General features: G+C 36.8%; 1 protein-coding gene across 4 annotated transcripts in view; it reads right to left on the bottom strand.

Annotated features, from left to right (window-relative positions):
- The window catches only part of pcdh15b (protocadherin-related 15b), a 186085-nt gene extending 174423 nt beyond the window's left edge, over positions 1-11662 (bottom strand). For all 4 annotated transcript variants that reach the window (XM_053238777.1, XM_034309522.2, XM_053238775.1 and 1 more), the window contains exon 1: positions 11203-11662. The gene's annotated coding sequence lies outside the window, so the exon portion shown is untranslated. The remainder of the gene's footprint in view (positions 1-11202) is intronic.
- Positions 11663-17411: the final 5749 nt, after the last annotated feature.

Genomic DNA, 17411 nt, shown 5'->3' on the forward strand with positions numbered 1-17411 from the left:
ATGGCATCGTTTCATATGACTAATCTGACCTTTTAAACATGCAGCTTCACTTCTGTCCTCTTTGTGAGCAATGTGATCTTTGCAGAGTTCACTGAACAGCTGTTTATTTGCTGCACACTGTGTACCACATTGATTAATGTTGAATCACTTCAAGTAACTGTTCATTTGCATTACAAATGTGCTAATAAGTAAAATTTTAGACATAAAGCTAGCGAGAGGGGGAGCATTCGTTTCTATGGCAACCGTATTAACGTCCATAAATCACACGAGATTTGAAACCTAAGAACAATGCTAGAGCTGAGATTAATTTTAAAAAAGAATGATGAATATGGAGCTGGATTGTTGTAAAAGTCACATGAATTCGGAGCTGTATGTTCAGACTGAGGTAGCGAATCCGATCTGTGTCACTGCGCTACGCAAATGAACAATAATGAACAATAGAAGACATTTAGCTACATGATTCTGTCCATGAAAAGGTTTTATAACTAATTCCAACTTATGTGTCAACACTATTACCTCACTACTGGAAAATGTAGTTAATTAGATTTGAGGCTACGCATTCCACCTCTGCACAGCGCCAAATTTATACAACAATGCCTTTCAATGTTTATTCTTGTGTCAGCTTTTCTCAGTGTTAACTTTTTTGGTCTGTTTCAGATACAACATGGCCAAATATAGAAATAGATCCAAAAGAAGCCACAGTCACTTTATAGCATGTCAGCTAGCTGGCTAGCTAGCTCACATTGATTTGTACATTCCTGTTAAAGGTGCTTCTGGTAAAACTGGCGTCCTTTCTGCCGAGCTTTCCTATTTTAAGTCAAAAGTTATGTTCCTGAAAAGTGTCGTTTGCCATGTTCGCTGATGATGTCACTAACTCTACTGTAGCAACAGTTTCGAACTAGGAAGTGGAATTTTATGTGGTGAACACGGATGAGCGGAGTGATGCTCGCAGTGAAACAGCGGTTATAGGAAAATATAGGCACTCTTGGAACACCGCTCGACTAATCAGGTTAGTTTATCAGAACTGACTGTTGTATAATACACCATAATACACCTTAACCACACCAAATAACAAACAATACTAGGCTTGTGTGATACAGATTTGCCCATGAATGTGAGTTTCCATATTAAAATATGGCTTTGGATTTGATCGTCCAGAACCATTAGCCTTAAAAAAGACAGAGTAATAAGCATTTCCACCATTTCGGTTATAAGTGATATAATAGTATATTATATTATATCCAATAATAGTATCAGCTGTGTAGTCAGGAACTGTGGCAATCGTCAAAACTCGGCTGGATGGTGGATTTTCTATCATATTTTGATACACTCTAATGTTCAGATGGCCGATAATTTCTCTGTTGATGCTGCTCAGCGTTTAAAAAAAAAATAGAAAAGAAAAGAAAAAACTGCATATTTAATCAGTTTCTAATGATCATCACCATTAAGATTATTTGTAAAGTGTTAGATTTGACACCTCCTTTAAAGCCTGTTTTAATCTCTTTAGGTCAAAATCTTCGTCATGTTTTTTGCCCAAAAACTGAAAGAGCCTCACTGACCACTTTCACCCGAAGCTTTCCATGTCATCCATAATAAATATAGTTAACAGATGATAAATGTACTTGTCATATTTATCATCATTATTTATTATACTTGTCAGGTTTATTTTCACATTAATGAACTCTCTGTTTAACATGACAGAAAGCGAGAGCCCATGAGTTTGGGGGGAAGGGGGCGGGGCTTCCAGGAAGTGTCTGTTAATATCAGAGAGATTAAAACACTTGTGCAGATCATTTCAGGTTCACATGTCAGTTGGCTCATCTTTCATTTTATTGGGGAGAAAAAGACTGCTATGTTGGTGTATTTTTGAGTGATAACTCATACAAGCATACTCCAGTGTTTCCGTGATTTAATGGAATAGGTGTAATATTGTGTTGGGACATTAATATACGGTTATACGGCACAAGCCTAAACAATATAATATCAAGGTAAATGAGGCAGGAATACCATTTTCTAAAAGCAAAAACAATTTATAATAAATAAAACTGCAACTGATGAACTAAAGAACAATTTCTGTTCTGTTCTGTGTAGCCTTTGCCTGCCAAATTTGTCTTGTAAGAGAACGTGTATACTGTCATCACCAAACCAGACTGCAGACTGGAACACTGAGTGTGACACAGGAACACACGCTAACTAGGATATCAGTTTTGAATTACTAAATTTATTAGTATTACAAATTTCAAAGTGGTAATTGAGACACAAAGTACCTCTGTTCAACTCTGAAACTTTATTAACATGTCACAAATCAAAACTGTTTTAATAGCTCATTAATTTTGAGTTTATTTATCACCTGGGTTTTCTCTTTGCTTATGCCGTGTTTTCATTAGGGATTCGTGAAAACAGTGATTTTCTTTTTGATTCCGTATCAAGCAATGGCAAAATTAGTATTACTTGATATTGGACACTGATACTTTGACAAAATTCTAATTTGTTTATTTAAAGAAATGGTCTTTTTAATTACAAAAAAATAAAATACATATCACTTACAATAAATGTTGTCTCTCTCTCTCTCTCTCTCTCTATTTCTGCTTGCCTGCCTGCCTGCCTTTCTGACTGTGTGTGTGTGTGTGTGTGTGTGTGTGTGTGTGTGTGTGTGTGTGAGAGAGAGAAACAGACTGGCGGACGGAGCCAGATGGCGGAAGGAGCAGTAGTTCCTTTCCTGCACATCAATATTACATCCTACAACATTTTATTTTTCACCGACACGCTCTGTTTGATTTAAAAAAAAAAAAAAACACACACACACACACACACACAGAGAGGTGATGTTCATCCTGGTGCCTGCTACAGATTTGCTTGTGCAAGACACATACAGGACTGCACCATTCATAAAAAAAAAAAATGTCGCTGGCATGAATGGACAACAGCTCCTTCATTCTGACTTCCTCCAAACGTTTATTCTGTGAGTTTTATCCAGTGACTTTAGGCTTTATTTCCTGGTGCTGTTTTAAGTGTTTGCGTTTGGGCTGTTTTGATGGTGAGGTTAACTTTATCGTCCTTTGCTTCATGGAATTTTATCATGCAAATGTGCAAACAAAACTGTAGAGTCTTTGCTTTCTAAAGTACCCTTTGTAAATAATAAGAATAATTTTAAAAATGGGTAAATCTGACAAAAACACAGCTCACCTCTCTTCATTTCACTTCAATCAGTGAAAAAACTGAATATTCATTTCAATCAGTCAAGTTTTCAAACCTGACTTGCATAAAACTCCTTGTTCAACTGCAGTTAAAGTGACTGTGTGAAAGCGTTTTTCGTTGAAAGCATGCTGTGCGGCAAGTCACCTGTGGTCTCACCTCTAGAACTAGCACGTATTTTCGAGTATGCTCAAGACATCCAATTTAAGGTGACAGTAAGAGGCTTAACGTCAGGTGCAATCCGAGTAAGTTTCCTATACTGCTCCAGTCCCCTTTCTAACAGTCTCTAAGACACTGTGCTACAAATATGAGCCTTGTTTATTGCTTATAGCCATCGTCATTTATCAGTCATACCAAAAAAAAAATGACCTTGTAAAGATGTAATTATACCTTTTAAGGCAGTGAAAAAAACAGTACTGTCTGTCTTCAACAAATTTCCTGATGCCGCTTGTGGTCACACACTCATACACAACACAGACTGATTTTCCATCTAATAAAATTCCTCATTCTCACTGCAAATCCTTATAATGATCACCAAGCATCCGGAAAGTGCTAATGTGCACAACAGACAGAAAGTGCTAATGTGCATGAGAGAAAGAGAGAGAGAGAGAGAGAGAGAGAGAGAGAAAGTGTCACATTGCAGCTCCGCTAATCAGCATGGGCACACTATAAGTAAATTATAACTATATTTTACATTATATGACTATATATCTGTTTAAAATAGTGGTTCGGTTCATGTCAGTGTAGAGGTAGTTAATATGACTTAGGTTAAAAAAAAAGCATTCGTCTGGGATTGCAGGTCTGCAGTATATTGGCTTATTTGACTGAGGTGAAGTTTTGGTGTGCTGGACTGCAGCTTAATATTATATATAATTCAACAATAGTTTGCATTACTGGTAATATAAGGCCTGAAACTGAATGTGATTCAGGTCAACACCTTCTTCTCTTTTAATATGCAATATCCATACGTATCTTTGGCTTGTCTTTTTTTTCTGTGGAGCAAATCTGAAAAAATCCTAAACTTTTCCCTTATCTGGTCACATTAAATACCTCATAGCACAGAATCGGTGATGTAGAAACTGGAGGTAAGGAATGATTCTCAATGTTATCTCATATGTCATCAACATTTCATTCTTCTGCATTCTTTCTGCAGTGAAATCAAACTTTCAAGACTTTCATTTAGTTGTGTTTTTCTGCCTCCTAACGACCACGTTCACCTTACATGCAAGTATGATAGCAAACACACCCGTGTATAATGCCCTCAAGGCCTCGCAGATACCCAGCCGCAAATATACAGTACAGTGGATATAAAAGGTCTTCACACCCTATTAAAATTGCAGGTTTGGGTGATGTAAAAAATTCCACCAAGATAAATCATGTCAGATCTTTTTCCACCTTTAGTGTGATATAGCAACTAAAATCAAGTGTAAAACAAACAGAAATCTTTGAGGCTAAAAAAAAAGAAAAAACTTACAATAACCTGATGCATGCCCCTTAACTAATGCTTTGTTAAAGCCCCTTCTGCTTGTAATACAGCACTCAGTCTTTTTGGCTAAGAGTCTACCAACATCTTGAACTTAGAGGCATCATGAATTAGCATTTTTATTCCACTCTTCCTTGCAAAAAAGCTCCAGATCTATAACATTGTGACAGGATCTCCTGTGCACAGCCCTCTTCAAGTCATTCCACAGGTTTTTAATAGGATTTAGATCAGGGCTCTGACTGGGCCATTTCAAAGATTCTTCTTCTGAAGCCATTCATTGTTGACTTGGATTTGTGCTTTGGGTCATTTTCGTGCTAGAGGGCAAAATTTTTCTTCATCTTTAGCTGAATAAGAGATGCATGCAGGTTTTGTGTCAAAATATATTGAGATTTGGAGATATCCATAATTCACTCTATCTTGACTAGAGCTCCAGTCCTGGCTGAAGAGAAGCAGCGCCATAGCATGGTGCTGCCACCACCATGCTTCAGCATGGTTATGGTGTTCTTTGGGTGATACACAGTGTTGTTTTTGTGCCAAACATATCTTTTAGATTTATACCCAAAAAGTTCTACCATTGTCTCATCATTTTGCCAAATGGTTTTGGGTGATTTAGGCAGGCTTGGAATGTTTTTTATTTTTATTTTTGCTTGAGAAAGGGCTTTCATCTAGCCACCCTACCCCATAGCCCAGACATGTGAAGAATATGAGAGATTGTTGTCACTTGTTGTCACTGTCTCCTCGCAGCCTCCCTGATAAGTTTTCTTCTTGTCATTTTTACAAATTTGGAGAGATGTCCTGGTCTTGGTGATGTCACTGTGGTGCCCCATTTTCTCCACTTGTGCTGCATATTACATCTAATGTTTTGGAAATTCTTTTGTACCCCTCTCCTGATTGATACCTTTCAATGAGATCCTGTACATGCTTTGTAAGCTCTCAGCAGTCAGATAAGACCAAGAAGATGTCAAGAAAATCCTACAGCAGCAGCTGATCTTTATTTGGGTTTAGTCAGACTCACTTCATTGATGACAGGTCTTTGATAATTACTTTTGAACATTAGTTTGAATGTGATTGGTTAATTCTGAGCACAGTCGCATACCCTGTTATAAAAGGGTGTGCACCCAAACTGCAACCAAGCTTTTTTTCTTTTTTTCCCTAAAATATTTCTACAGGGTGTCCCAAAAGTCTCCATACGTAGGGGAAATTAATACTTTTTAGCAAAATGTAACTTACAAAACATCCTCTACATGATTGCCATTTCTTTGTAAACACACACAGAGTCGTTTTTGGCACTCATTATGAACTCGGTTTAACACATCTGGTTTTATGCATGTAATCGCATGTCCATCGCAACCTTACGACAGCTTCCCGAGCTACCCATGAGAATGATTTCAATACGTTCTTCTTTCGTCAAAGGCATTCTTAAAGGCTATCTGAAAAATATATATATAATATAAACTAAGTATGAAAAATTGTAGAAGACATTTTGCTAAAAAGTGTTAATTTCCCCTATATATGGTGATTTTTGGGACACACTGTATTTGTTTTTTTTGTTGTTTTTTTAATTTTGTAGGTTGCTATATCATGGAAAACAGCCCTGACATGATTTATGCTGGTTTCATTTTTTATGACACAAAAACCTGCAAGTTTTAAAAGAAGAGTGTAGACTTTTTATATCCACTGCATAAACCAGGCTGATGTCTGAACCTGGTGGAAGACCTTGAGAGTGTAAAGAGGTAATTACATGTACAGCTCAACAAACAACACCAGAACTACAGGTTAAATATAATATAATGATGCACTTATAGCTAACAGTAGAAACAAAACAGGATGTAAACCTGAAAAAACTGAGATGTCTTGTTCTAAACGCTTCCATTTCACTACTGTAATTACAACATTTACTGAAGAATTTGAAAATACTGCACTGCTCATGCACAAACCTGCTCATTTAACAATCATATTTAAGTCACTGATATATACACTTCTACGTAAAGTTTGGGATAACTTGCATTTTTGAACTTTTGAACAATTTTCAACCTTGGTGACCCTAAAACACAACGAAGAGCGAGTAGGAGATGTAAAAGAGATTTGGAGAAGAGCTGTCTGTAATGGAATGGCCTGCTCAGTCGCCTGGTCCTAACCCAATCAAGGTGCTCAGGGAGGAGTCGGATCGAAAGTTCAAGTAAGGTGTTGAATAATCTCCACAAACCTCTGCAGTACATCACTGAAAAAAAAAAAGCCAGAAAACACTGGTGGTTTGTCCGAAATAAAAACTGTGCCACAGTTATAGCTGCTAAGGGAAGTTTGTGTGTGTGTGTGTGTTGACTGTGTTGTTTTTTTAATATTTTACCACAGATATTTGGACATGATGTGTGCCAAGCAATGGCATGATATCAGAATAAATCTGGTTAGTGTTTAATATGTTCTCCACTGCATTCTGATCAGATATAAGATCCCTATATGCCTTTACCCTTGTAATCAAATGCATCTGATTGCTGTATCCTAATTCAGCTCATAACCATTTCCAGTTGTCTTAGGAACACCTGTGAATGTCAATTTGATTTGAACAACAAAGTACTACTGAAGGTCAGTTTAGTGACTTCTAGGCAGCACTTAAAGTGTTTAGAATTTTTTAACACAATTAAAGTGAATGTAATTAGGTACAACATCAAACTTGCCTCTTTTTTTAATATTACTCCAGACAGTGTTATGCCTGACTTGTAACAGCCTGCAATGCGGTGCACTGAAACTGGATTATGAATTTTATATGTGGTCTTAGATATATGCTACTGTTATCACACTCATAGTACTCATACGCATACTCATCAGGATGTTTCCTTGTCGCTGGGGTGTTACCTTGATCTTTTGTACCTTTAATATATATATATATATATATATATATATATATATATATATATATATATATATATTTATATATATATGTAGAGTGGAAATGTCAATGTCAACCTTTAATATATATATACATTCATACATACATACATATATATATATATATATATTTACATACATATACATACATACATATATATATATATACATATATATATATATATATATATATATATATATATATATATAGACTTGTCAATATAGTGTGCATTTAAATGGACATAACGTACATAACTGGACAGCTGTTACCTTTTAGAGTAAAGCTTTAAAGTTGCACTTCATGCACCTTTCTAGATAAAAGATACACTAAAGTTACAAAAGGTGTACGCTTAAGGGTACCACCACAGTTAGGAAAGTGAAGTGAAGTGAAGTGATGTCACTTGTGGCCAAGTATGGTGACCCATACTCAGAATTTGTGCTCTGCATTTAACCCATCCAAGTGCACACACACAGTAGTGAACACACACACACCGTGAACACACACCCGGAGCAGTGGGCAGCCTTTTTTGCTGCGGCGCCCGGGGAGCAGTTGGGGGTTTGGTGCCTTGCTCAAGGGTCTCACCTCAGTCGTGGTATTGAGGGCGGGAGAGAGCGCTGGTCATTCACTCCCCCCACCTACAATCCCTGCCGCACCCGAGACTCGAACCCACAACCTTCAGGTTCACCTTCGGGTTGTAAGTCCGACTCGCTATCCCTTAGGCCACGACTGCCCCCATTTTATTTATTATTTATTATTTTTTATTTTATTTTATTTTTTAAATTTTTTTATTTAATTTTTTTTTTTTTGTAATTGAAGAGGTACGTTTAGTACTCTTTTCCTGTCTGACATTGTAAATATGGGTTTGTGTACACTGTAAAAAAAAAAAAAAAAAAAAGACTGTAAACTTTACATTACTTTACAACAGGGTTGCCAATAAAGTTCTGTAAAATATACAGTAAACTGTAAACATATTTGCAGTAAAGTACTGTAATATCTTACATAGTATAAAATAACACATAACCCAGTATATTTGCTCACTTGGCTGATGCTTTTAAAGAAAGCAACTTACAACTGAGGCAGGATACAACTAAACTGAAGGTTAAGGATCTTGCTCCAGGATCCAACCATGACAGCTTGTCAGTGCTGGGATTTGACCTCAAACCCACCACAAATAGCTCAACTAGCCTGCATTGACTCAATGCAATCTACTAGTGTGTGCAAATTCACTGGTAGAAGCGGCTGAATCAGTGCAAGCTAGGCTCTGAGTTATCTTTTACCTAGACAGAGCACATAGTGTACCTTTAAAGCTTTACTCAAAAAAGGTAATTTCTGTCTAGTTATGTACCTTTACCCTTCCATGCATAGTGTCCACACTTACGGACGGTCAATTTAAGGCTCGTTTTTATATTTTAGGAAAATATGAGATGTAAATCAAAAAAAAAAAAAACGTTAAAGTGAAAAAAGTATTTTTTTGTGTCAGACTCGTCTGAACACCTTAGATTTGTAAAAATTGTTTTTTATTTTTATTTGTTTTTACCTCTTTGTGTCATGTGTAAATTTAGCATATATTTTATATGTTGAGAAATAATACTTTCTAAATTTGTCTTCAGCATTACATTTTCCATTAGACTACTTTACATTATTATTATTATTATTATTATTATTATTATTATTTCAGGCATACTGTTTAACCTTTTTTTTTACTCAAGGACAATCCATTTACTGTTTAATATTTGATATTAGAGTCAGAATTAGAAATTGTATCATGCAATTTTACTTTTAAAATATCTGAAGAATCTGGATATGTGTATAAATAATTTATGCATGAGAGGGTTATATCTTTTTAAAGGAACATTATATTAATATTGTCCATTACATTATATTATATAGGAACATTTCCAGGTAAAATATGCATAATAAAAGTACAAAAGCTAAATGTAAGGACAAGGAAACATACCACTGAGCATGTTTTAGTTCTTTTTCTGAGTTGTCACACTATTATAAGCCCTGAGTTTGTATGATAACAGTGGCGTATAACAGTATTTCTAGCTCCATGCCTGAATAGTGCATCAAAGGACTCGTACGCTGTCATTGGATTCAGTTGAACAGGTCTGTTTGAAAGAATCAGTCAAATGACTCGTCATGACGGATGGTAGTATCCGCATGTGGCTCGAGTCAATAATTAATGAACAGACGAGGGGAGAGTGGAAGGTGCCCATGGGTCCTTTAGTAGAAAAGGTTTTTAGCCTATTCAGGGAACAGCCACAGCATGTGGGGAGGATAATTACATTCTGTTGCCTTGCCGGCTATCCATTTTATTAAAATCAGCTGGGTAGTTTGTTAGAAAACGAATAGCTTCCCTACATCCTGTTACAGTCTGCGAGTCTCTGGATATAACAGGGTAAGAGGGTTGAAATATATTTTCTCTGTAAGGGTGTAAAACAGCAATGAAAGCATGGTAATATAGTATAAGTACAGTATAAGTATAGTATAGTGTAAATATTGTATAGTACAGCACAGTATAGTATAGTATAAGTGTAGTATAGTATAGTATAGTATAGTAAAGTATAGTATATTATAGTACAGTGTAGTATAGTATAGTATAGTATAGTATAGTATAGTATAGTGGGGGGTCAAAGTTTAGAATAAATAAATATGCTTAAAAACAAGGTGACACTGACCATGACAGGAAATAAACAAAACTCAGACAAGCAACGCTTCAAAGTGCAAGCAAGTGGTTCATGTTTTTTTTTTTTTTTTTTTTTTTGTCTTGTTTTTTTTTTTTTTGCCTTGAAGATTAATCTCCCTTCCTGAAAGCTTTACTCCCTCAGTCCAACCTGGATGCTCCAGGAAAACCAAACGATGAAATAAATAAGGTTTATAAGCTCCAGTGAGCAGTGTGCAGTGAGCAGTGCCACTCCATCCATCTACAACACTGGATTTCACTCCCAATGTGCACTTTCAGCTCAATCAGTACTACTTTTATACTGTAGTAAGGCAACAGATTGGTGGAGGATGTTCGAGCTAATTGGATGAAGTGCTCCATAATCCTCCAATTCCTAATGCCTGCTTGCAAACTGGTGTGATTCACACTATCTTTCTACCTATCTATCTATCTATCTATCTATCTATCTATATATATATCTATCTATATATATATATATACGTGTGTGTGTGTGGTTTTATATATATATATATATATATATATATATATATATATATATATATATATATATATATATAGCTTTTGTTTGTTTGTTTGTTTTTTGTTTTTTTAAGGATTTCAAATATCCCAAAAGTAAATATCTCAAGCTATAAATTAGATTTTTGTGCGCTTTCGGGTATCATGCAAAATACTAAGACATACACAATACAATATAATACAACAGGCAGCAATTTTAATAATGCATAGACAGTCTAGAGAATTCTTAAACGAGAAGGAGCTTAGGTTCATGATCTGATCCAGCCACGAACATGATGTCAGCTTGTCAGCGGAACAAGGCGCGAGCCTGTGCCAAGTCCACCTGCTACCAAATTCAGCCTCACTTTCTGGTAGTGTGTGTTAGTGTCGCGCTTTAATCAGAGGAATCATGCAGGGTATACAGGCTATCTGTACAACGCACAGGAAAAGTCTTACCATGCTAGTTTGGAAAGGCAGGTAATCCCCCTCGGACACGGCGTCAAAGTGCCTGAGAAGCGAGCACATCCTGTAGAAATGGAGAAATGCTCCTCCGCCACACACTAGCGCCCTCTGCGCGCGCGCGCCTGTGTGTGTGTGTGTGTGCGTGCGTTCGGGCGAGCGAGCGTGCGTGCGTGTGTGTGTGTGTGTGTGTGTTACTCCCTGCTACATCTGTAAACGCTCCCATAGGCGGCTTTATACGCTCAAACTCTCCAGCTAATTTCAGTCCAAGAAAAAAAAATAAATAAATAAATAAAAAAAGAAAAGAGTTGTCCAGATGTCCTATTCTACCTCCACGGCCGCTGGCAACGATTTTCCGAAATGACCCTTAAATCCCCACGACACGAGAGTAATCGCATTACGGAGGAGACACACACGCACCGGTGAGTGTATGTGTGTGTGCGTGTATGTGTGTGTGTGTGTGTGTGTGGAGCTCTGAACAACACACGGAGCTGTCCAGTTCTGCACGCGCCTACGGTTTGTTCCAGGTGAACGTGCGCGTGAGATCACGGACCAATCAGCAGAGCCGGAGTCACAAAGAATTTGCATAGCGAATCGGAACCTTGGAAGTAAGGTCACGTGACATGAGTCGCTCATTTTTCAAGAAGGACATTTCAAACTTTTGTAGCCAGGCAGCCCTTTAACTGTGAAATATATGATTCTGAAAAAGATTTGAATATGTACTATATATAAAATATGTACTATATATTTTTTCTTTCTTTATTAGAGCTATATAGCTTTCCTGAACTTTCCAGTAGCAGAAAACTTAAGGTCCAAGTTGATATTATATATATATATATATATATATATATATATATATATGTATATATAGTTTTAGCAGTTATTGAGGTTTGGATTGAACTCAATGCCTCGCACCTCTGGGGTTGGGGGGTTCGAATCCCGCCTCCGCCCAGTGTACGAGTTTGCATGTTCTCCCAGTGTTCCAGGGGTTTCCTCCCCCAGTCCAAAGACATGCACTGTAGGCTGATTGGCATTTCCAAATTGTCCATAGTGTGTGAATGGGTGTGTGAGTGTGTGAGATTGTGCCCTGTGATGGGTTAGCATCCCGTCCAGGGTGTTCCCTGCCTTGTGCCCCAGGCCTCCTGGGATAGGCTCCAGGCTCCCAAGCCCTACCTGAGAGCCGCCGGTTTGCAGTATAAGTTCTAATACACTATATAAATGCAGGATGAAGTTAAAAAGTGAGTGAGGGATGAGTGGGAATTATGTTAAAACTAGAGATGTATCAGTACTAGTACTGGGATCGGGTATCAGTCTGATGCAGCATTCTCATTAAAAATGCTTCCATACCACGTGATACTCGGTGTGCTACAGTGGCAGCTGGTGGCTATAAAATAGCGGACGTGCAGGTGTCTGTTATTTGAAGTATATACGCATCTGTGAGGGATGCTTCATCTGTTTCATTTGTTTTTCTGACCTCCTGTTTAATTCTCAGTCTTTCCTCATAAGTAAAAGCATCAAAAGACTTTGCAAGATCAGATTAGCAAAATTAGTAGTGTTTGCCAGCTAAGCTGCTAGCTAGCTCAATTTCACTGAAGAAGGAAGTGACAGCTAGATTATCTAGCCCTATAAATAAACAAAAAAAAAAGAATGCAAATAATCATACATAACCTTACAATTTATTTATAGTATTTACCAATTACAATGATAAAAAAGAAAACTATACTGGTTGTGTAAAACTGTTATGGATTAGGCTACTGACTGACCCGCTGCAGCTCTGAGCTCTCTTTCTGACTGGTGCTGATATGTTTATGTTTGAGACGTCTACTCATATTCATTACAGTTTCAGTGATTGGCAGTTGGCTACAAGTTTCAGCCCCTTTGAGTGATCTCCTAATAATCATATTGAGAAGCTGTGCATCCAGACAAGACAAGCAAAGAGCGCACTATCCACTAAACATTGAGATACTCCCATTTACCCCCAGAGAAACCGTGCATCCGGGTGGAACTCAAAATGATATATTAAAAGCCTGTAGTCTTATGAGCATTAATCTTTTCTCCCATTAAAACACAGTGAACATGAGGTTGTGCTTCACTGGACTTTTGCGGGTGGTGTGCCAGGGGCTTCAAAGGAGATTTTCACACAGGCTGTGCTGTCCACCGAAAACAGTTTGTGCTGAATGAACAAGCACTGCAATTTTGCAGTGAGATATTTGATTATCTGATTTTGCTTAATGACACATTACATTTAATATAGCAACATTTCACCACTGCATTTTAAAGAAATTGTAGGGAATTTTTAGGGCTGTCTTAGGAATTTTCCCATGCTGTCTTAAAGCAATCATCTCTGGTGTGCTAGTGTACTGTATGTTGTTGCACTAATCAACAGAATGGCAGCAATCTAGATGTATTTCACCATTCATGATCGCAAAGTGCAAATTCTGCTCTGCAACAGGAGACACTATAGAATCCTCCTACAGCACTAGTATCGATTTTATGGCATCAGTATCTTTAATAGAGCACTATACTAGTTGTGTGAAACTGTTATGAATTAGGCTACTGACTGACCTGCTGCAGCTCTGAGCTCTCTGTCTGACTGGTGCTGATATGTTTACTTTTGAGATGTCTACTCATATTCATTACAGTTTCAATGATTGGCAGGTGGCTACAACTTTCAGACTCTGAAAGATCTCCTAATAACCATTCATGATGGCAAAGTGCAAATTGTGCTCTGCAAGAGGAGACACTATAGTATCTTCCTACAGCACTAGTATCGTCTTTATGGAATCAGTATCTTTAATAGAGAGCATGCTATCTGAGGGCACAGAGGAGTATCAGTGCACATGGTCATGAGAACATGGTGCTGTGAACTGCGTACACACAAAGGTACGTAGTAGCTTGGAGCAGTGAAGCGAGCAAGCACTGAAACTGTCATAGAAGCACTTCACTTCTGCGAGCACTGAGCACTGAGACACCCTCTGTTCATGTTTAATGGCCACACTTGTTGATGTTGACCTGTGCACACATATAATCATAATAAAAAGTGCAATTACATCTAATTTAAAGCCACACTAAAAAGTTAAGATGATTATCAATTTTACTAAAAGAAGTATTTTTAAATTTCATGATCTTATACTTTATTGGGGGCAAATTCATTTAGATATTCTAATATATAGTATAAGGAGGTGGTTGGCCATATATGGTTTAAAAACAAGTAAAAGTCATTTAAAATCTATTCTGTATGACACAGGTAACCACTGAAGTGCTATCAGCACTGGAGTAAAATATATCTATTGTGCAAACGTACATATGCACAATATATTTATTGTGCATATGTACGTTTCCTGCATCTTTCTGAGGTCTGGGCGAGTAAACCAGCATAAAAGCTTTGCAATAATTGTCAAAGCATGAGAAAACAAACATTTCCCCAGTGTGAAACATTCATCAGTGTGAAGTGTGGCCAAAATTAGAGAAAGTTTCTGAAATGAAAGCTGCTTTGATATAGTTTTATATATATAAGAATTAAATATAAGGATAACACACAGGGCATGCATCTCAGATTTAACGTGAGTTGCCAGACTGTCTAGAGAGATTGAGAGAATTTTAAGTTTTGTCCTCATTCATTTTTAAAAAATTGCTGAATCCAAATCAAACTACTGCATAGGAAGTTCAGGCAATCAACAGTACTAATTTAATTTGTGTGTGTCATCGACAGGCAACAGAATAGAGCAACGGACACGTATATTCTGATGGAGCTTATTGCATTGTTTGAACACGTTTTATTAATTCATTTTACAACTATCAGAACATTTTTTCTTATCTTTACAATTTATAATAAAAACATAATTCAGAAATGTTATTAGCATTCAAACTTTAATACAATATTTATTGAACAAATATTGGCACCTCTTCACAGTGTGGAGACGACAGAGGTGGGAAAATGTGTGTGTGTGATTTGCTGAACAAATATTGCGCTTTCCAGGAGCAAATTTTTGCCAATGATTAAAAAGAATTCGATCTATCAGGAAAGGTGTATAGTTTCTACATTAAGGAATGTAATGTAAGGTACATTGGCTTGCTCATTAGGGATAAATTCACATATTTACAATTTATTTTGGTTTTAATTTAATTTGAATGTATTTTATTTCTGTAAAGCTGCTTTGTGACAATGTCCATTGTTAAAAGCGCTGTACAAATAAAATTGAATTGAATTGAATTGAATGTCTATACCCACAGCCGGTGGATATACCCGCATTATCAATAGCTGAATATAATATTCTAGGGTAATTCCTATTGTTAGAGGATTATCATTTTGAATGAGTACAGTTACCTCTCAGAACCTTTTGCCTTATTATATACGGCATGTTTATAGAGTCTGTGAAGATTAAGGTGAATGGTTAGTTTAATTTTCCTCTGTATTCTTTCTGCTCTTCAGCAGTCTCTTTTGAGAGACCATAACAGCTAGTTCTTCCAGGGTTTCAGTTCAGTCCGCTTCGTTAATTTAGCTTTTACTTTGTTAACATGTTGATGAAATTCCTGACGTCAACACAAACCGTCAAAAAGACCTCATGTCCTGAATTTTCTTTAGAATTTTAACCAGTTTAAGTGTACTGGAATTTTCTGAAGTAGTGATTTTATTTTAACTTCATACCCTTAATGATATCATGCCAATCAGTAGTTAGGGCTTTGAGAGATGACTACGTAAAATACTGAGTAAAATTTAAAGGTTGTAGGATTTTCATATGCTGTATATTCTGTAGATTTGCAGTCTGTAATTGACGTTAAAGGTGAAAAAAAAAAAAAAAAAAAAAAAAAAAAGCAACCACACAAGATTTACATTCCTTTGTGGAATTTATTGCTAATAAATCTCACTTACTTTAGCAATATCACACGAGCAGCACACTGATTTATACATTCCTGTTAAAGGTGCTTCTGGTAAAATTGGCATCCCTTCTTCTTTTTCATCTTCATTTGTCAAGCTTTTATATTTTAAGTCAAAAGTATTGTTTGCCATGTCTGCTGATGATGTCGCTAACTCTACTGTAGTAACAGTTTCGAACAGTTAAGTGGAATTTTACTTGGTGAGCACAGACGAGTGGAGTGATACACACAGTGAAACGTCCCAGCGCAGTTATAGGAAATATAAGCACTCTTGGAACTCTGCTCAGCCAATCAAATTAGTGGACCAGAACTGACTGCTGTATAAATGAAATTATACCACTAAAATAAGCACAAATTATATTTTATTTGAGGTACTGTAGAACAGAGACCAGAAAAAAAAACCTTGTTTCAGTGATTATCAAAGACTGGATTGTCTAGATTGCTACATCAAAGTTTACCCAAGATACTTGCATTTGAGGCATTACAAATTTAATCAGGTTATAAGGTAAGATGAAAAGTTCAAGTAATAGTAACAGAGACCTAAACTACCAACCTTTACTTGCTTTGCAAACAACACAGATTCTATCACAATATGCAGCAAAATGAACAGCGCCACAGAGTAAAAAATAATAAACTCAACATTTTATCTCCAAATTCATTCAGTGGATTTGTGTGTTCATGCACACCGGTGGCCATGAGTGTGTAGTAACATTGGCATGGTTGTGTGTGTGAGTGTGTGTGTGGGTGTGTGAGAGAAAGAGAAAAAGACAGACAGAGATTTTTTTTATTATTCTGCATATATTCTTCTTGTATTCTGGTCCATTCATTTTCTACGGTCAGTCAGCTCTGACCAGAGGGTCCCTGGTGGACTAGTGGTTAGGACTAAATGTTCTAAATTGTTATGCCAGTCAGATGAAAGAAACTATCAGTCATGATCGAGATAAAAAAAAAGCAAATTGATCAACTATGAGGGTTAAAAGAATGTTTCCATGACACAGATTAAGAGTAATTCATAGTTGCCTATTTTGTAAACAAGCAGAAATTAGAGTACAGGACACTTCAACTTTAGTGATGTTTCTATGACTTACTACTTACAGGTTCATTATTATCATATTTTAGCACTTTTCCTTACCAACTAATTTAAAACTTGCACTGCTGCTGCACTGTTTTATCGCATTTTAAATTGTCAATCTGTAAATACCACCAAACCCCATAAACAGATGGCGCCAAAGGCAGATACACTTGGTCTCGGCTGATGTGTATTCAGAGGATACAGCCTTCTTCACATTGGGAGTGTATATACAGTATCAACAATAAAGGAACAGAAC

Source organism: Pangasianodon hypophthalmus, chromosome 12 (genome assembly GCF_027358585.1).
Source record: "Pangasianodon hypophthalmus isolate fPanHyp1 chromosome 12, fPanHyp1.pri, whole genome shotgun sequence".
Lineage (NCBI taxonomy): Eukaryota > Metazoa > Chordata > Actinopteri > Siluriformes > Pangasiidae > Pangasianodon > Pangasianodon hypophthalmus.